This window comes from Lucilia sericata, unplaced genomic scaffold (assembly GCF_015586225.1).
Source record: "Lucilia sericata isolate MDLA Ls3-8-SP2 unplaced genomic scaffold, ASM1558622v1 Contig001693F_arrow, whole genome shotgun sequence".
Taxonomy (NCBI): Eukaryota; Metazoa; Arthropoda; class Insecta; order Diptera; family Calliphoridae; genus Lucilia; species Lucilia sericata.
Window position 1 is genome coordinate 42,893 of NW_023995603.1, and position 22,394 is coordinate 65,286.

General features: G+C 30.1%; 1 pseudogene; it reads right to left on the reverse strand.

The window, feature by feature from the left end:
• Nucleotides 1-373: 373 nt before the first annotated feature.
• LOC119612458 lies at nt 374-17,046 on the reverse strand (annotated as a pseudogene).
• Between the last annotated feature and the right edge of the window lie 5,348 nt (nt 17,047-22,394).

Genomic DNA, 22,394 nt, shown 5'->3' on the forward strand with positions numbered 1-22,394 from the left:
CTTGCGGTAGGCTACCTCTTGGATCTATAGGATCCATTTGCATAAAAATGTTCCAAATCAATTGTCCTAAAGTTAGATCACAAATTTTGATCATATTTGAGACTTAATAACTGAGCGAAGATATATACATTTTGTTCGAAGTGAGGAGTTAAATTACAACAAATCTAACATTACCTTTAAAAGGGTTCTAATTGTTCCAAAGTTTTCATTTAGACCAGATTAAACACTTACTAAAACTAAAAGAAAAAATCAATTGATAACATTTTTATTACATTTTTATTTCTCTTAAAATTACATACATAAATAATTTAAAATAATTTAAATAATTCATTGTTTTTTATTATAAAATCTACAAATAATATTGTATACTAATACAGTTTTTACTTAAACGCAAAAAATAAGAAAATTAACTTAGAAGAAAAAAAAGTACACTGGCATTTAATTTTTTTCCCTAAAAACTACGTAAACGAGTTAGGTAACCTCACTAAACAATAGCTTGGGCAACGGTATCGACAATGGTATAGCCCTCTAGAGCAGTTTCCAGAATTTGATTAGGAGGTAAAACAAAACCAAAATTACCACGATCTCTTAACTCAATCGTATAAACATATTTTGTACCCAAAGCAGCACGAGTCCAATCATCAGAACCGCCACCAGCAATACCCAATACCTCATGGGTAACGGAGGCACGATAAACCGAACCGGTTTTCTTTTCTATACGCTGAACAGCAGTATTGGCTACACGCTGTAATGCGGGAGCATCTTTCACCTTGACGGCTTTATAAGCCCAGGGATAAACCATCATTTGACCATAACTGTGATAGGTTAGATAGGCCTCTAAATTATATTTTCGTTTACTTAAAAATTTCACCACAGCATCGGTTTCCAATTCCGAACCAGGTGAAGTGCCACGATAAGTATCACTACAGGGATTGTTCGAAGAACCATAACCATTCCAACCGATATCAAAATTACGATTTAGATCAACACCCAAACAGGTGGAACGTTTGGAAGGAGAACGATTCTTACGCCATAAACGATTAACATTGCGACTGTAAACATAACCATCAGGATTCATAACAGGCATAATATACCAGGTTTTTTTCACGTATATAATCGGGTTGTTCAGCCCATTTCGACATCAATTGGTAGAGTATGAAAGTGACCGTGGCCGGACTAATCCATTCACGTGCATGAATACCACCATCAATCCAGATTTTCTTATAATCACGGGGATTTTCGGAGATTCTGAAAAAGGGGAAAATAATAAATTAGATTAGATTTGCGTCTTTTAAATCTGTATTTTTTACTTAATGCTTATTTGTAATCTAGAACTGAACTAGAACTGACTAGAACTGAACTAGAACTGAACTAGAACTGAACTAGAACTGAACTAGAACTGAACTAGAACTGAACTAGAACTGAACTAGAACTGAACTAGAACTGAACTAGAACTGAACTAGAAACTGAACATAGAAAGAACTGAACTAGAACTGAACTAGAACTGAACTAGAACTGAACTAGAACTGAACTAGAACTGAACTAGAACTGAACTAGAACTGAACTAGAACTGACTAGAACTGAACTAGAACTGAACTAGAACTGAATAGAACTGAACTAGAACTGAACTAGAACTGAACTAGAACTGAACTAGAACTGAACTAGAACTGAACTAGAACTGAACTAGAACTGAACTAGAACTGAATTAGAACTGAACTAGAACTGAACTAGAACTGAACTAGAACTGAACTAGAACTGAACTAGAACTGAACTAGAACTGAACTAGAACTGAACTAGAACTGAACTAGAACTGAACTAGAACTGAACTAGAACTGAACTAGAACTGAACTAGAACTGAACTAGAACTGACTAGAACTGAACTAGAACTGAACTAGAACTGAACTAGAACTGAACTAGAACTGAACTAGAACTGAACTAGAACTGAACTAGAACTGAACTAGAACTGAACTAGAACTGAACTAGAACTGAACTAGAACTGAACTAGAACTGAACTAGAACTGAACTAGAACTGAACTAGAACTGAACTAGAACTGAACTAGAACTGAACTAGAACTGAACTAGAACTGAACTAGAACTGAACTAGAACTGAACTAGAACTGAACTAGAACTGAACTAGAACTGAACTAGAACTGAACTAGAACTGAACTAGAACTGAACTAGAACTGAACTAGAACTGAACTAGACTGAACTAGAACTGAACTAGAACTGAACTAGAACTGAACTAGAACTGAACTAGAACTGAACTAGAACTGAACTAGAACTGAACTAGAACTGAACTAGAACTGAACTAGAACTGAACTAGAACTGAACTAGAACTGAACTAGAACTGAACTAGAACTGAACTAGAACTGAACTAGAACTGAACTAGAACTGAACTAGAACTGAACTAGAACTGAACTAGAACTGAACTAGAACTGAACTAGAACTGAACTAGAACTGAACTAGAACTGAACTAGAACTGAACTAGAACTGAACTAGAACTGAACTAGAACTGAACTAGAACTGAACTAGAACTGAACTAGAACTGAACTAGAACTGAACTAGAACTGAACTAGAACTGAACTAGAACTGAACTAGAACTGAACTAGAACTGAACTAGAACTGAACTAGAACTGAACTAGAACTGAACTAGAACTGAACTAGAACTGAACTAGAACTGAACTAGAACTGAACTAGAACTGAACTAACTGAACTGAACTAGAACTGAACTGAACTGAACTAGAACTGAACTAGAACTGAAAGAACTGAACTAGAACTGAACTAGAACTGAACTAGAACTGAACTAGAACTGAACTAGAACTGAACTAGAACTGAACTAGAACTGAACTAGAACTGAACTAGAACTGAACTAGAACTGAACTAGAACTGAACTAACTGAACTAGAACTGAACTAGAACTGAACTAGAACTGAACTAGAACTGAACTAGAACTGACTAAACTGAACTAGAACTGAACTAGAACTGAACTAGAACTGAACTAGAACTGAACTAGAACTGAACTAGAACTGAACTAGAACTGAACTAGAACTGAAGAACTGAACTAGAACTGAATAGAACTGAACTAGAACTGAACTAGAACTGAACTAGAACTGAACTAGAACTGAACTAGAACTGAACTAGAACTGAACTAGAACTGAACTAGAACTGAACTAGAACTGAACTAGAACTGAACTAGAACTGAACTAGAACTGAACTAGAACTGAACTAGAACTGAACTAGAACTGAACTAGAACTGAACTAGAACTGAACTAGAACTGAAGAACTAGAAACTGAACTAGAACTGAACTAGAACTGAACTAGAACTGAACTAGAACTGAACTAGAACTGAACTAGAACTGAAACTAGAACTGAACTAGAACTGAACTAGAACTGGAACTAGACTGAACTGAACTGAACTAGAACTGAACTAGAACTGAACTAGAACTGAACTAGAACTGAACTAGAACTGAACTAGAACTGAACTAGAACTGAACTAGAACTGAACTAGAACTGAACTAGAACTGAACTAGAAACTGAACTAGAAATGAACTAGAACTGAACTAGAACTGAACTAGAACTGAACTAGAACTGAACTAGAACTGAACTAGAACTGAACTAGAACTGAACTAGAACTGAACTAGAACTGAACTAGAACTGAACTAGAACTGAACTAGAACTGAACTAGAACTGAACTAGAACTGAACTAGAACTGAACTAGAACTGAACTAGAACTGAACTAGAACTGAACTAGAACTGAACTAGAACTGAACTAGAACTGAACTAGAACTGAACTAGAACTGAACTAGAACTGAACTAGAACTGAACTAGAACTGAACTAGAACTGAACTAGAACTAAACTGAACTAGAACTGAACTAGAACTGAACTAGAACTGAACTAGAACTGAACTAGAACTGAACTAGAACTGAACTAGAACTGAACTAGAACTGAACTAGAACTGAACTAGAACTGAACTAGAACTGAACTAGAACTGAACTAGAACTGAACTAGAACTGAACTAGAACTGAACTAGAACTGAACTAGAACTGAACTAGAACTGAACTAGAACTGAACTAGAACTGAACTGAACTGAACTAGAACTGAACTAGAACTGAACTAGAACTGAACTAGAACTGAACTAGAACTGAACTAGAACTGAACTAGAACTGAACTAGAACTGAACTAGAACTGAACTAGAACTGAACTAGAACTGAACTAGAACTGAACTAGAACTGAACTAGAACTGACTAGAACTGAACTAGAACTGAACTAGAACTGAACTAGAACTGAACTAGAACTGAACTAGAACTGAACTAGAACTGAACTAGAACTGAACTAGAACTGAACTAGAACTGAACTAGAACTGAACTAATGAACTAGAACTGAACTAGAACTGAACTAGAACTGAACTAGAACTGAACTAGAACTGAACTAGAACTGAACTAGAACTGAACTAGAACTGAACTAGAACTGAACTAGAACTGAACTAGAACTGAACTAGAACTGAACTAGAACTGAACTAGAACTGAACTAGACTGAACTAGAACTGAACTAGAACTGAACTAGAACTGAACTAGAACTGAACTAGAACTGAACTAGAACTGAACTAGAACTGAACTAGAACTGAACTAGAACTGAACTAGAACTGAACTAGAACTGAACTAGAACTGAACTAGAACTGAACTAGAACTGAACTAGAACTGAACTAGAACTGAACTAGAACTGAACTAGAACTGAACTAGAACTGAACTAGAACTGAACTAGAACTGAACTAGAACTGAACTAGAACTGAACTAGAACTGAACTAGAACTGAACTAGAACTGAACTAGAACTGAACTAGAACTGAACTAGAACTGAACTAGAACTGAACTAGAACTGAACTAGAACTGAACTAGAACTGAACTAGAACTGAACTAGAACTGAACTAGAACTGAACTAGAACTGAACTAGAACTGAACTAGAACTGAACTAGAACTGAACTAGAACTGAACTAGAACTGAACTAGAACTGAACTAGAACTGAACGAACTGAACTAGAACTGAACTAGAACTGAACTAGAACTGAACTAGAACTGAACTAGAACTGAACTAGAACTGAACTAGAACTGAACTAGAACTGAACTAGAACTGAACTAGAACTGAACTAGAACTGAACTAGAACTGACTAGAACTGAACTAGAACTGAACTAACTGAACTAGAACTAAAACTAGAACTGAACTAAACTGAACTTGAACTGAACTAGAATTGCAGTAGAACTGAAGTAGAACTCAACTATTTTGTCCTAACAAACTCAACTTACAATCTTATTTATTGAAAAGAAAAAAAAAAAAATTACTTCTTATAAATTGATAAAAGTCAAATAGTCGACTTTTCGCAAATTGCAAAAAGTCGATTCGTAAAAGAGATATGTAGTCCAACAACTATTATTGTGATAAGTTATTAGTCATTTATTTAAAATGTTTTATTTCAATCTATTTCGATTTAAACTAATATTTCATAAAGGTCATTATTCTTTTGATTGTTTTATTTTATTCATTTCACTTTAAAAATCATTACGTATCCAATGCGGTTTTTTTGCAAAAATATATTTTTTGTTTATTTAAAAAATTGACAAGTTTCTATACAAATACAAGCATTTAATTTTATAATACCAAAATTATACAATTTGTGGCTTTGATTTGACAGACACACCATTATTGTTATTATTTCTTCTTTAATATGCAAGCATCTGTGGGTTTCATAATATTTATGAAAATAATATTTGCTAACAACTGTTTAAATATTTAAACAAGTTTTTTTTTTCGGGATATAATATTTACTTTCTTTTTAACAATATTACGCAAATTATGCTAGAAAAAAAAAACAACGAAAGCTTGCCTAAGAGGAATGCAATAGTTTTAAACTATAATTTTAATAATCAAATCAATTTTATGCAACTTTCTTTAATAAAACATCTGTTTACATAATTCCAGTTACAACTAAAACAATATAAACTTCTTTTCCCAAGTTCAAGTTCATTCAATCGTTAAATTTTCGCTTATTTTTTTTATACAGATTATTGACCTTAACCCAAACCACTATGTAATTATTTGCCACAATGATTATTTCCAAGTTTATTACAGTTTTTTGTTCGATTTTAGTTTTATCAGTACAAACAATTATTTGTGTACTATAATTGTTGATTAGCCTTAATTGGGGATTTGTTATAGACAGCGATTACAATAAAAATTAAATACTTACAATTTCCATTAATTTATAGCCATCTAAATAATTGATGCCACAAATTAGGTGTTGATACAAATAATACAATTAACAATAGCACTACAGACAAACTTTCTCCTTAAGTCATAGCGATATTTTGTTTGAACAATTACAAAATACAATTGTTTGATTTAAAAGTTTTGAGAAACAAAATACAAAAAACACCATTTCCAAATTATAGTTTTGCTGTGATTAAAAGAAAATATAGCAATTGTTTGATATGAGATAATAGGTACTTTTGGGAGAACTTCCTTCCCATTTATTGTTGTTTTAGTTGCGAAATTATGTTACTGAAGTCTCACAGAAATGTTACTTGTGATGTGACTATCAAATTGTTGAAAATCTCTTTAATATGTCTTTCCGGTTTTAGCACTGTATGTATTCAATTGAAAAGTAAAGTTACTCTTATAAAATTTTAGGACTTTACACTCTCTTATCCCCTACAATCATTATTCTCATTCGATCCACTTTTGATCTTTAGTACTTATATTGGAAAGCTCAAAATTTGAGAAATTTAGAATTTTTAGTTCTCCAGATCTATGAATTTTAGTATTTACTGTATATGGAAGGTGCCACGCCTACTATCTGTGGACTCTATAATGTTTCCCCTAAATACATATAGACATAGAAAGTCACTCGTATACAATTTTAGGACTTTAATTGACATAATTTGCCGAATATAGAAATTTTATTACTTAGTTTATATCGGTGCTATCACGCCCACTTTTGCTCATAAGAGCAAAATGGGTTTTTCAAAGTTGATAAGGGTTTGTCAAAGTTTACAATGTCGTTTTTCGAACAAATATGTATATGACTACAAATACTTATATTAGATGGAGTTGTGCCTCCTGAAATTTCAAAACAAACAGTACTCTCCAATCTTGCCGATAGGTCCAGGCTACAAAATTTTATGTTCGAAATTTTGTTTCCTAGGCTTTTTAGGTAATTCTTATACCTTTACAAGAATTATTCTCTAACAAGATATATTTTCTTACGTTTCTTTTGACCAATTTGATTCATTAGTTATATCATTTTGAAATAATCCAGATCCAAAGCATGTGCTTTTTATTTATATTTCGTCTATATATAGCACCCACTAAAAGTTTACATCCCTAATATACAAATTTTGTGAATCTTTTGAACCCTAAGAGAGCCTGAGAGAACTGATCCTTCTAAAAAATTTGAGTTTGCGATCTTGTAGAGTTTAGTATTTACCGCCGATTAATTTTCTCAATTGCTTTTTTGTCTCGTTTATTGTACTTTTGTCGATCGAGTTCGATGACGCTATCGAGACAATATGAGTAATACTTTAATACCAATTCGTCGTTTTTCATCGGATTCCCTTATGTCCTGTTATTAGTCGAGCTTTCGACGATCATCTACTTCGTCGTGATCAGAAGAATATAAACATCTATGTATCAAAGCTTCTTCCATATACAATTCGTTAATTGTGCCGCGGATTCAATACTAATATGAAGGAGTGTTGCCTGCGTTGGGGCAGGATGTAAATGAAATTGAAAAGTTTTTTCGATGTCCAAGAATGCCGTCTCTCTAAGAGATAACGTGACATTTATCGCTTAATCTTACTATATGGGTTCAAGGACATTTTAGAAAGTAATAACTGTGTAGACGCACTAACGGAAATACTCAACTAGTGAATGCGTTTGAGGTGGCGTTGTAAATGGAAAACAGACAAATTACAACTAATCTCTAATAGAAGAAGGGAAAAAGGGCCAACCTGTTTGGAAACCAAAAAAAATTTGCCTAGAATAGATATCGTACCTGCGAAGTTTACTATAAATTTGTATAGATTTCATCTCATAAATTCTATCGAGATCATAACAGGGCAATGGTCACTGGTTACCCGTTTGGCTGGGATTTTATATTCCTGATATTTGGTACTTTCATAATAATCATTTTATATTTTTAAAGAAATTTTATTCTATTATGAGTTAAAAACTTTGGCAACAGTGTTTCTATGAAGACATCAAAACAAAAAAAGTTTTCGTACAAAAATTCCAAATGCCAAAATGTTGTAACTAAAAGTGCAACTATGTATTTTTGTTTATCTTTTTAAAACACGTTCAAATGCCAAACAAATTTTAAACATTCTTAATTCTACAACTACACTAGTTCTTAATGAACATACAACTTTTCAACATTAGTCAAACAATCAATCAAAGTTAAAAAATGTGATTTTTTTGCTGAAAAATATTTGCTTTTGAATGCTAACTTCCGAAGGACCATATATTAAGTTCGATACAACTGTTTACGGATTCGAAGGACCAAATTAAATACCTAAGAAGTGAACATTTTCGAAATAGTTTTAAGTTCATTACATTGATCGAATGCTATGTTTGCAGTGTAAGTTGTCTTTCTCATTACAATGTTATGTATGAGGTAACGAGTACCCATTACCATAATCAAAACTAGCCTTAATCGTCAGTTTCTCCCTTTTTTCTCTCCCTTCCAATTAATTTCAATATCACAGAGACAATTAAAAACTTTCTTCACTCTATCCTTTTTTATAACATTAAAATTGCTATAAAATAGTAATTTTTTTTTGTTATCAAAATTTTATATCAACATGCAAAATATTATTTATAAATATTGTTATTATTTGTTGGAAACAAAAGGAAAATTTTATTTTTACAACAAACTTTGCATGTTAAAAATTAAATTAAATTTTTCTTATCACAAGTTACAAAACTTTGACAGTTATAATTAAGCATCATAATTAACTAATTAAAAAATGTGTTGCATTAAACTATTTATCAGTTTGTTAGTAGTTAACATTTTATAAAAGTTTATTATTTTTTCATTTTAAACTCACCTTAAAACTTTCAAATCTCTGCCTTCAGCAGTTTTACCAATTGTATAGAGACGACAGATGTTGGGGAATTTACCACGAATTTCACGCATAAAACTGTAAATGACATCTAAGTCATGATAATCTTTCCAGTGAATGCCACTGCGAGCAGCTTTTTCTGTGGGAAAAATTAAAAAAACGATTTATTAAATAAAAAATTTTGTCCTAAAAATTAAAATTTTGCTGCAAAATTGTCCATTGAAAAAGTTGTCAAGATTCGTTGAAATATTTTCTATAGAAAGTCTTGTCAACTTTTGTTGAAATTTTGTCTAGAGCAAATCTTGTCAACATTTTTTGAAATATTTTCTATAGAAAATCTTGTCAGCATTCCTATACAAAATCTTTTCAATATTTGTTGAAATTGTCTATAGAAATCTTGTCAACATTTGTTGAAAAATTTCCTATAGTAACATTTTCTATAGAAAAAGTTGTCAACATTCGTTGCAACATTTTCTATTAAAAAAGTTGTCAACGTTCGTTGATAAATTTTCTATAGAAAAAGTTGTCAACGTTCGTTGAAACATTTTCTATAGAAAAAGTTGTAGAAAATCTTTTCAGCATTCCTATACAAAATCTTTTCGATAATTGTTGAAATTGTCTATAGAAATCTTGTCAACATTTGTTGAAAAATTTCCTATAGTAACATTTTCTATAGAAAAAGTTGTCAACATTCGTTGCAACATTTTCTATTAAAAAAGTTGTCAACGTTCGTTGAAACATTTCTATAGAAAAAGTTGTCAACGTTCGTTGAAACATTTTCTATAGAAAAAGTTGTCAACGTTCGTTGAAACATTTTCTATAGAAAAAGTTGTCAACGTTCGTTGAAACATTTTCTATAGAAAAAGTTGTCAACGTTCGTTGAAACATTTTCTATAGAAAAAGTTGTCAACGTTCGTTGAAACATTTTCTATAGAAAAAGTTGTCAACGTTTGTTGAAACATTTTCTATAGAAAAAGTTGTCAACGTTCGTTGAAACATTTTCTATAGAAAAAGTTGTCAACGTTCGTTGAAACATTTTCTATAGAAAAAGTTGTCAACGTTCGTTGAAACATTTTCTATAGAAAAAGTAGTCAACGTTCGTTGAAACATTTTCTATAGAAAAAGTTGTCAACGTTCGTTGAAACATTTTCTATAGAAAAAGTTGTCAACGTTCGTTGAAACATTTTCTATAGAAAAAGTTGTCAACGTTCGTTGAAACATTTTCTATAGAAAAAGTTGTCAACATTCGTTGAAACATTTTCTATAGAAAAAGTTGTCAACATTTGTTGAAACATTTTCTATAGAAAAAGTTGTCAACATTTGTTGAAACATTTTCTATAGAAAAAGTTGTCAACATTTGTTGAAACATTTTCTATAGAAAAAGTTGTCAACATTCGTTGAAACATTCTCTATAGAAAATCTTGTCAATTTTGTTTGAAACATTTTCTATATAAAATCTCATCAACATTCGTTGAAACATTACGTATATCAAATCTTGTCAACATTCGTTGAAACATTTTCTATTAAAAATCTTGTTAACATTCCTTGGAACACTTTCTATAGAAAATTTTGTCATCATTTGTTGAAACAGTTTCTTTAGATAATCTTGTCAACATTTGTTGTAACATTTTCTAAAGAAAATATTCTATAGAAAAAGTTGTCAACATTCGTTGGAACACTTTTTATAGAAAATCTTGTCATTCGTTGAAACAGTTTCTTAAAAAAATCTTGTTAACATTCATTGAAACATTTTCTATAGAATCTTGTCAACATTCGTTGAAATATTTTCTATAAAAAATCTGAGTTGTTGCTCAACATTGGTTGAAACGTTTTCTATAGAAAATCTTGTCAACATTCATTGTGACATTTCCTTTAGAAAAACTTGTCATCATTCGTTGAAATATTTTCTATAGAAAATCTTGTCAAAATTAGTTGAAACATTTTCTATAGAATGATTTGTTAACAGTTATTGAAACATTTTCTATACCAAATGTTGAAAATGTTAAAAAATAAATAAAAATATCATTCTTAAAGATTATCCATTGTTATCCCTCAGAAATTGAACATTAAGTCACTTCTAAGTTTATTTATCTTAAAGCCATAAAAAGTTCAACAAAAACTTACTTGTTCTTTGGCCCATTTCGCTTTGTGTCAAATTGACGCCCATCATTTGTTCCATATCAATCAATTCTTGAATATTTGTATTTAAAATCTCTGGCATAAGATTGTGTTCTTGCAGAAAACTTCTAGCTGCTTTTAAATTGTCCTTTTCAATGGAAACATCTAAAAATTTAGAATTTTCTTTCCAAACAGTGCCACCTAAAATCAACAAAACGAGAAGAAATAATAAACTCAATTTCAATTTTAATCTTCTGCCACTTTTCAACATATTTATGAAAAAAATATTATGTGTTTAGTTGTGTATGCTTTGCATATTTTCATTACTTACCATATTTATTTTCTAATATATCAGCAACTGGCATCATTTGACGACGCATATTATCTGATATATTATAGATACGCCATAATTGTGCCTCATCATAACGTACGGGTATCTCATTGACATCCAAAACATCTGCAACTTTATGCCCCTCTTCAGCCATATTCTCCATAATTTTTGATGTTTTCATTACATCTGCTTTAAGTTCTGTTGCACTTTCATTGATTTCCTTTTCGTACAACATTTTATTTCCGGTTCGTATATTTCTATCTGCTATTGGTGTTATTCTGCTTATATCGAAGGCTGTTGCAACATTCAATAATGCCACCAATAGCTGTATGTGTACCAGCACTGCCAGTGTATTCCATCTTTTAAGTTTTGTCATATTCTAGGTAGATGTGAGTTGTTGCTATTGAACGTTAATAATCTCTGAACGTTTATAATTCAAAAATTGTTTAGTTGATTTGCTGAAGAAGGCAAGATGATGAAAATGTTTACTTTATGTAATAAATACTGGTAATAGAAAAAAATGTTATTTGGTTCAGTTCAAATAGTTTCTTATTGATAATTTTTCAGGTTTAATTTCTATTTCTAATTTTGCTTGTGCGGTTTCGTCATTAAAAACTTTTACAAGATTGATTTTGAAAAGTGAATTTAATTATATGCAGACGATGTCTTAGAATCATAAGGATAAACCATGACCTTTAAGGAGGGTTTCTGCTCTATTGATTAGTAGAGATTAATAATAGTATATTAGTTAGGGGGGTTGGGGCTTGTCTATGGAACCTATTTAATAACTTTAAACTTTGAAACTTTTTATAAAATAAAGTTGACAATAATCATTGAAACATTTCCCTGTAAAAATGTTAACAACAATTATTTGAATTATTGTCAATTGAAAATGTTGTCAACATTTATTGAAACTCTTTATATACAATATGTTGTCAACATTTATTAAAATATTTTATATAAAAGATCTTGTCAAAATTTTTTGCTATAGAAGATCTTGTCAATATATTGTAAACATATAATGAAACATTTTCCTTAGGATATGTCCTTGTCAACATTTGTTGAAATATTTTCTGTAGGAAATCTTGTTAACATTTGTTGAAACATTTTCTATACAAAATCTTATAAAAATTTTTGAAACATTTAGTATAGAAGATCTTGTCAATATATTGTAAACATATAATGAAACATTTTCCTTAGGATATGTCCTTGTCAACATTTATTGAAATATTTTCTACAGACAGTCTTTATTATAGACGATATTGTCAACATTTCTTGAAACATTTTCAAAAGAAAATTTGTTAAGATTTGTTGAAACATCAATAGACAATCTTGTCAACATTACTTGAAACATTTTCTATAGAAAATCTTGTCAACATTTGTTGAAATATTTTTTTTAGGAAATCTTGTCAACACTTGTTTAAACATTTTTTATAGAAAGTGTTGTAAATCAGCTTTTAGAAAATTTTGTCAACATTCGTTAAAAATTATTCTAAAGAAAAATTTAGTCAACATTTCTTGGAAAATTTTCTATAGAAAATCTTGTCAACATTTGTTGAAATATTTTCTGTAGGAAATCTTGTTAACATTTGTTGAAACATTTTCTATACAAAATCTTATACAAATTTTTGAAATATTTGCTATAGAAGATCTTGTCAACATATTGTAAACATATGATTTCCTTAGAATATGTCCTTGTCAACATTTGTTGGAATATTTTCTATAGACAGTCATTATTATTGAAGATATTGTTAATATTTCTTGAAACATTTTCAATAGAAAATTTGTTAAGATTTTATGAAAGATTATCAATAGACAATCTTGTCAACATTTGTTGAAATATTTTCTGTAGGAAATCTTGTCAACATTTGTTGAAACATTTTTATAGAAAGTGTTGTCAATCAACTTTTAGAAAATCTTGTCAACATTCGTTAAAAATTATTCTAAAGAAAAATTTAGTCAACATTTCTTGAAAATTTTTCTATAGAAAATCTTGTCAACATTTGTTGAAATATTTTCTGAAGAAAATCTTGTCAACATTTGTTGAAACATTTTTAATAGAATATGGTTTCAATAATCTATAGGAAATCTTGTCTGCATTTGCTGAAACATTTTCTATAGAAAATCTTGTCAACATTTGTTGAAATATTTTCTATAGAAAATCTTGTCAACATTTGAAACATTTTCTATGGAATATAGTTTCAATAATCTCCAGAAAATCTTGTCTGCATTTGTCGAAACATTTTCTATATAAAACGTTGTCATCATTTGTTGAAACATTTTATATGTATATACAATTTTGTCAACAATCTTTATAAACACTTTCTGTTGGGAATTTGTGAAACATTTTCTGTAGAAGATGTTTCCAACATTTTTAATTTTTAAAACACATTTAGATCTATAAACTATAGATTAAAAATAATTCCTTCAATATCTGCTTTATATTAATTATAATCACTCACTCGTGAATGGCCTAACATTGAATCAAAATTTTTAATTAACCTGTTTTTATTACACAACAACTACAATAATGCAAGTCATAACTTGATAATAAAATATATATGTAAACCTGTCAATAATAATAAATTTAAACAGATGTTTCTTTAAATAACTAAATATTGTTTTAAATACAAAAAAAAATTTATTAAATAATATGAAAAACCAACTAATTGATTAAATAAATATTTTTTTGCATACAAAATATAAATAATAGCGATAACAATAATTATTTCTTAATGAATTTCTAAAGAAATTTATAGTTGGAAAATCCCTTTTAAAAATTACAAAGAAAACTATATTAATGATTCACAAAATGGAATTTATACAAATTTAAAAGAATCAACATTTTAAAAGGAATAACAATAATTTTAACCCTAACAAATTTAATAAAGATCGTAATTCCTTTTTGGTTTTATATGGAAATTTAATGAGAAATCATAAAAAATTAACTTTAAAAAAATTGTTTAGTATATTTAATACTCAGAACGAATATTGTCTTTAAAGTTTTAAAAAACAACACATGTCTTCAACAACCATAAACAAATCGTAAAATTACTATAACATTTAAGATGAAGAGAAAAAAAATTGAAATAAAAACTGTGTTAAACGTGTTATAAATTCATTAACATGACATGTTTTTGTTGTTGTTGAATTGGTTGCGTTCCAACCTTATTCCTCCATTTGGACTGTTGACTGTTGAAAAAATTAGTTTTTTGATTTTTTGTTTTCGCCATGCAGCTGTTAACTGGCAATCAGAGATAAACTTGACTATTTTAAAATTGTGTTGACAACACTGGTTTACAGACTATATTTTTATTTTCTAAAAACTATTTAACAAAATTTTAAAGTAGGGAATTTTGTGACGTTTTTAAGAAAATTTCCATTACATTGTCTATTTAAACGTTAAGATGACTTTCAATTACACTAGACAACAAGGTTTTTCTAGGATCATGAAATTCGTTGAAAAATGATGTCAACATTCGTTGAAATATTTTCTATAGAAAATGTTGTCAACTTGCGTTGAAATAATTTCTATAGAAAATGTTGTCAACTTGCGTTGAAATATTTTCTATAGAAAATGTTGTCAACTTGCGTTGAAATATTTTCTATAGAAAATGTTGTCAACTTGCGTTGAAATATTTTCTATAGAAAATGTTGTCAACTTGCGTTGAAATATTTTCTATAGAAAATGTTGTCAACTTGCGTTGAAATATTTTCTATAGAAAATGTTGTCAACTTGCGTTGAAATATTTTCTATAGAAAATGTTGTCAACTTGCGTTGAAATATTTTCTATAGAAAATGTTGTCAACTTGCGTTGAAATATTTTCTATAGAAAATGTTGTCAACTTGCGTTGAAATATTTTCTATAGAAAATGTTGTCAACTTGCGTTGAAATATTTTCTATAGAAAATGTTGTCAACTTGCGTTGAAATATTTTCTATAGAAAATGTTGTCAACTTGCGTTGAAATATTTTCTATAGAAAATGTTGTCAACTTGTGTTGAAATATTTTCTATAGAAAATGTTGTCAACATTCGTTTAAGTATTTTCTTTAGAAAATGTTGTCAACATTCGTTTAAGTATTTTCTTTAGAAAATGTTGTCAACATGCGTTGAAATATTTTCTATAGAAAATGTTGTCAACATTCGATGATACATTTTCTATAGAAATGTGTCAACATTCGTTGCAATATTTTCTATAGAAAATGTTGTCAACTTTCGTTAAAATATTTTCTATGGAAAATGTTGTCAACATTCCTTGAAATATAGAAAATGTTTCACCAAATATTGACATTATTTTTTATAAGAAAATGTTACAACAAATGTTGACAAGATTTTCTATAGAAAAAGTTTTAACAAATGTTAACAAAATAAGATGTTTCAAGATTTGTTGGACAACATTTTATATAGAAAATATTTCAAATGTTAATGGCAACATGTTGACAACAATCTAAAACATTGGCAGCAAAATTGAGGCAAACAATTAGGAAACTATTCTAGAGAAATAGTGGACAATAATTTGTAAAATATTTTCTATACAAAATCTTTGCTCTAAGAGAGATTATTAAGATTCTTTCAAAGCTTTCGTGGGATCAAAAATGTTCTTGTAAAATTTTAAGATTTATTCCTTGTAGCTCTGTGTTATAGTTGTCTCTCAAGTATGATGACATTTAAAGTCAAGTTTATGATTTATATTTAAAAAAAATTTCTTGCTGTTGTTTTTGTTATTTTTACGTTTGCATTTCAAAACCCAAAACAAATGTACGTCAACATTGTAGGCTTGATTTTATTACGTTAAAAAAATTTTAAGTAAAAAATCCAAAAAAAAAAAACTTGTTATGCTTTTGTTTGTTTTACTAAATCTTTCACTTAAAAATTTCTTTTTGTTTAAAAATAACTGGTTTTAAAGACGACGTTATAATACGTTTGTTTTTAAATTTCATATTTTAAATATTATATACAGGGAAATTGTATGTATTACCAAAAATTATTAATAATTATAAATTTTTTCTAATATTTTTTTTCTTTCAAATTTCTTGCCACTATTTCATAATTATACGAATTTTTTCCCCCACACGCACATCTGATTAAAATTAGTTTCCATTTATTGTGTGTGGTTTTTAATTTTTTTTTAATAAAAATTACATTATTTTCTTAACATATTTAGATACACAAACATACACACACACCTTATGAAAATTCAAATCGTGTACACATGCGCTTAAAACCGCCGTCCACTTTTACAACGTTCCAACACGATGATGATAATGACTTTCTTGCTTTCTTTACTTTATAATAATAATATCTTTTTTTTACTTTTTATTTTCCGTGCTCTGTGTGTGTTTTTGTATAAATACTTTTTTTTAGGTTTTGGTTTTATTACTTAATAATTTTTTTTTAATATGAAAAAATAACTTTTTTTAACACAACAACACTCCACTCACTCACCACAGAGCACCACCGCGGACACTTCAGTTACAAGACTGACTAAGTGTCGGAAATGAAATGTTGTCAATTTTATATTGAAAACAAAATACAATCGAGAGGCCGAAATATGTATTTTTTTTCGAAAAAAATGTGTGCAACACACTCACAAAAAAACTGAAAATAAAAACAAAACATTTTAACGAAACGAATTCATTCAAGTCCCCGGCAATTTCATATTGTATGTATTTACGAGTATAAGTATGACTACTCATCAGGCATGGAAAATTCAGTACTTTAGTAATTTTTACAGTATTTTTTCATTTCATTTCAGTCTATAGTCTAGTATATAGTGTAGTCTACAGTGTAGTCTATAGTCTAATCTATAGTCTAGTCTGTAGTCTAGTCTATAGTCTAGTCTATAGTCTAGTCTATAGTCTAGTCTATAGTCTAGTCTATAGTCTAGTCTATAGTCTAGTCTATAGTCTAGCCTATAGTCTAGTCTATAGTCTAGTCTATAGTCTAGTCTATAGTCTAGCCTATAGTCTAGTCTATAGTCTAGTCTATAGTCTAGTCTATAGTCTAGCCTATAGTCTAGTCTATAGTCTAGTCTATAGTCTAGTCTATAGCCTAGTCTATAGTCTAGTCTATAGTCTAGTCTATAGTCTAGTCTATAGTCTAGTCTATAGTCTAGTCTATAGTCTAGTCTATAGTCTAGTCTATAGTCTAGTCTATAGTCTAGTCTATAGTCTAGTCTATAGTCTAGTCTATAGTCTAGTCTATAGTCTAGTCTATAGTCTAGTCTATAGTCTAGTCTATAGTCTAGTCTATAGTCTAGTCTATAGTCTAGTCTATAGTCTAGTCTATAGTCTAGTCTATAGTCTAGTCTATAGTCTAGTCTATAGTCTAGTCTATAGTCTAGTCTATAGTCTAGTCTATAGTCTAGTCTATAGTCTAGTCTATAGTCTAGTCTATAGTCTAGTCTATAGTCTAGTCTATAGTCTAGTCTATAGTCTAGTCTATAGTCTAGTCTATAGTCTAGTCTATAGTCTAGTCTATAGTCTAGTCTATAGTCTAGTCTATAGTCTAGTCTATAGTCTAGTCTATAGTCTAGTCTATAGTCTAGTCTATAGTCTAGTCTATAGTCTAGTCTATAGTCTAGTCTATAGTCTCGTCTAGTCTAGTCTAGTCTAGTCTATAGTCTAGTCTATAGTCTAGTCTATAGTCTAGTCTATAGTCTAGTCTATAGTCTAGTCTATAGTCTAGTCTATAGTCTAGTCTATAGTCTAGTCTATAGTCTAGTCTATAGTCTAGTCTATAGTCTAGTCTATAGTCTAGTCTATAGTCTAGTCTATAGTCTAGTCTATAGTCTAGTCTATAGTCTAGTCTATAGTCTAGTCTATAGTCTAGTCTATAGTCTAGTCTATAGTCTAGTCTATAGTCTAGTCTATAGTCTAGTCTATAGTCTAGTCTATAGTCTAGTCTATAGTCTAGTCTATAGTCTAGTCTATAGTCTAGTCTATAGTCTAGTCTATAGTCTAGTCTATAGTCTAGTCTATAGTCTAGTCTATAGTCTAGTCTATAGTCTAGTCTATAGTCTAGTCTATAGTCTAGTCTATAGTCTAGTCTATAGTCTAGTCTATAGTCTAGTCTATAGTCTAGTCTATAGTCTAGTCTATAGTCTAGTCTATAGTCTAGTCTATAGTCTAGTCCATAGTGTAGTCTATAGTCTAGTCTATAGTCTAGTCTATAGTCTAGTCTATAGTGTAGTCTATAGTCTAGTCTATAGTCTAGTCTATAGTCTAGTCTATAGTCTAGTCTATAGTCTAGTCTATAGTCTAGTCCATAGTCTAGTCTATAGTCTAGTCTATAGTCTAGTCTATAGTCTAGTCTATAGTCTAGTCTATAGTCTAGTCTATAGTCTAGTCTATAGTCTAGTCTATAGTCTAGTCTATAGTCTAGTCTATAGTCTAGTCTATAGTCTAGTCTAGTCTATAGTCTATAGTCTATAGTCTATAGTCTATAGTCTAGTCTATAGTCTAGTCTAGTCTAGTCTAGTCTAGTCTAGTCTAGTCTAGTCTAGTCTAGTCTAGTCTAGTCTAGTCTAGTCTAGTCTAGTCTAGTCTAGTCTAGTCTAGTCTAGTCTAGTCTATAGTCTAGTCTATAGTCTAGTCTATAGTCTAGTCTATAGTTTAGTCTATAGTCTAGTCTATAGTCTAGTCTATAGTCTAGTCTATAGTCTAGTCTATAGTCTAGTCTATAGTCTAGTCTATAGTCTAGTCTATAGTCTAGTCTATAGTCTAGTCTATAGTCTAGTCTATAGTCTAGTCTATAGTCTAGTCTATAGTCTAGTCTACAGTCTAGTCTAGTCTATAGTCTTGTCTATAGTCTAGTCTATAGTCTTGTCTATAGTCTTGTCTATAGTCTAGTCTATAGTCTAGTCTATAGTCTAGTCTATAGTCTAGTATATATCAAATCTATAGTCGAGTCTATAGTTGAGTCTATATGTAGTCGAGTCTATAGACGTGTCTACAGTCGTGTATATAGTCGAGTCTATTGCATAATCTATAGTCTAGTCTAACTTCTTTGAGGTGCATTGTTTGCTTGAGAATTCCAATCATCCGCAATATACTACAGCATTTTTCGAATATTACTTCGAATTTTCCAACTTAATTTCGAATATTCGAACATAACATTATGTTATCATCAATTGTACTCAAGTCTACCAAATTTCAGCGAACTCGGGCCACGGTAACTAGTTTTAAAGAGTTCAAAATTTTCACCATTTATGCAAGAAAAAGTTTGAATCGATTCATTCGATTCAAACAAACGGGAGAACATCGTTATTGTGGTCTTGATTTATAGTCTGGCCTATAGTCTATTGAAAAATTAATTAAGTACTTTAAAACCTAAAATGTACTATTTTTTTTATAAGTTAGTACTATATCAAAAATTCAATTTTCCATGCCTGCTACTCATACATTTTTGAGTATTAAATTGTATCTCAACTCGATGTACAACATTTTTCCATGATGCGCTTTTTTGTTGTTGTTTAAACCGTGTATTTGTTAAGTTGTCGTTTGTGTAGTATTGTTTTGGTTTTGTTTCCATAACTTTTTACTAACAATGCTAATTTAGCGTTTTTTTTTTTCTTTTAGTCTATAGTCTAATCTTTAGTCTAGTCTATAGTCTAGTCTATAGTCTAGTCTATAGTCTAGTCTATAGTCTAGTCTATAGTCTAGTCTATAGTCTAGTCTATAGTCTAGTCTATAGTCTAGTCTATAGTTTAGTCTATAGTCTAGTCTATAGTCTAGTCTATAGTCTAGTCTATAGTCTAGTCTATAGTCTAGTCTATAGTCTAGTCTATAGTCTAGTCTAGTCTAGTCTAGTCTATAGTCTAGTCTATAGTCTAGTCTATAGTCTAGTCTATAGTCTAGTCTATAGTCTAGTCTATAGTCTAGTCTATAGTCTAGTCTATAGTCTAGTCTATAGTCTAGTCTATAGTCTAGTCTATAGTCTAGTCTATAGTCTAGTCTATAGTCTAGTCTATAGTCTAGTCTATAGTCTAGTCTATAGTATAGTCTATAGTCTAGTCTATAGTCTAGTCTATAGTCTAGTCTATAGTCTAGTCTATAGTCTAGTCTATAGTCAAGTCTATGTCAAATCTATAGTCGAGTCTATAGTTGAGTCTATATTTAGTCGAGTCTATAGTCGTGTCTACAGTCGTGTATATAGTCGAGTCTATTGCATAATCTATAGTCTAGTCTAAGTTCTTTGACGAGCATTGTTTGCTTGAGAATTCCAATCATCCGCAATATACTACAGCATTTTCGCACTAAGAATATTCGAATTTAAAACAGATAACACTTTAGGAATCGCCTCTATCAATGACATTCGAAATGGCATTTTGCTTCATGTGGGCTTCAGAAGCAATGTCGCCTCATAAAGTGGCCGTGCCAAGGGATTGAGAGTATCGCAACGATTTATATTTGAAATAAATTTTGAAATTTATTAAATTTTTTAAAACATTTTAGCGTTTTCATTATCACTTTAATAACGACATAATAACATCACTGTTTCCATACTCATTTGTTTACTCTCCAACTAAATGGAAAATTTGTTGCTGTAGATTTTTATTTCAATATTATATTTTAAATTGTTGCTGTTTTTAAACTCTCCTACGAATTGCAATTTGTGTTTTTAATATTAAATGATCATTGTATTTGATCATTATTTTAGTTCCAATTTTAATTTTACGCACTTTAGGTTACAATTTTACTCACTTGTTGTTGTGAGTTTGATGTTTAACGTCTGTCTGTTTGAAATTTGACACTAAACACATGTAATAATATTGGGGAGTAAAAGAGGTTTTTAAACTAAATGAAAACGAGTGCTAAGTAGTTGAGCTACACACTTGGTGTTTTATTCTAGTCAAGTGGTCTGCAGTCATAGACAACAGAGGCTGTGGAATATGAAATTTTAAAAACCAGTAAACGATTAATAGGTATGATCATTAACGATTTACATATTTGAAAAATATGTGCCACATATTCTCTTTATGTTGATCATTGATCTAGTGCATCTATGTTTACTATTGCAACAGTATAGTGAGCTGCTATTTGTTGTGCATTTAAATTGAATGTGCGCTGCCTATTAGACAAATTTGCCGCTTCAAATGCGTATTGTGACAAGTGTCATTCATCTTAAATTGCCGTCTACTCTACATTTCAATTGAAAACTTAAAAAAAACAACAACGATTGCATTTCAACGTTTATCGAATATAAAAGCAGTTTGTATTAAAAAATGCGTAATTTTTAAATATGAGGTCAATTAAATAATATGTGTGGGATAATATTTAGTTTGTTTAGTACAAATAATAATACTAATCAAATACAAAGTTAACGATTGTTTTTTTTTTTTCTTAAAGTAGAGCAAAATTGAATTAGAAATTCGAATCTTTAGGGGGTAAAAAAGGGTAAACTCTAAATAAACCATAAAATTTACATCACCTTCATTTCATGTCTGATAGAAAAATCAGAAATACAATACAGGCAACTATCGGGCCTGTTGTGTGCTCCTTTTCATGAAAAAAAAATTCAATGAATGTATTATTTTTCAATGTTCAGAAACTCTGTTTCCTGGACGTAAATCCTAAGAATTTTCCAATCAGTGTTAGTCAGGAATGTTATTTACAGAATAATATCACTTCCAAGATGCTTGGATCTAACTTCGACGAATGCCTGACAGTGTCAAAGAAAGTGCTTTCACTGTCCTCACCACATGCTCCACATTCGTCTGAATCCACACGTATAAATGTGCTCGTAATTCTGTGTGTCCACTCAGAATACGTACCATCATACTAACCACGGACTTGCTCATTTTGAGGAGATTTCTCGTCTGGCTCTCATCAGGGT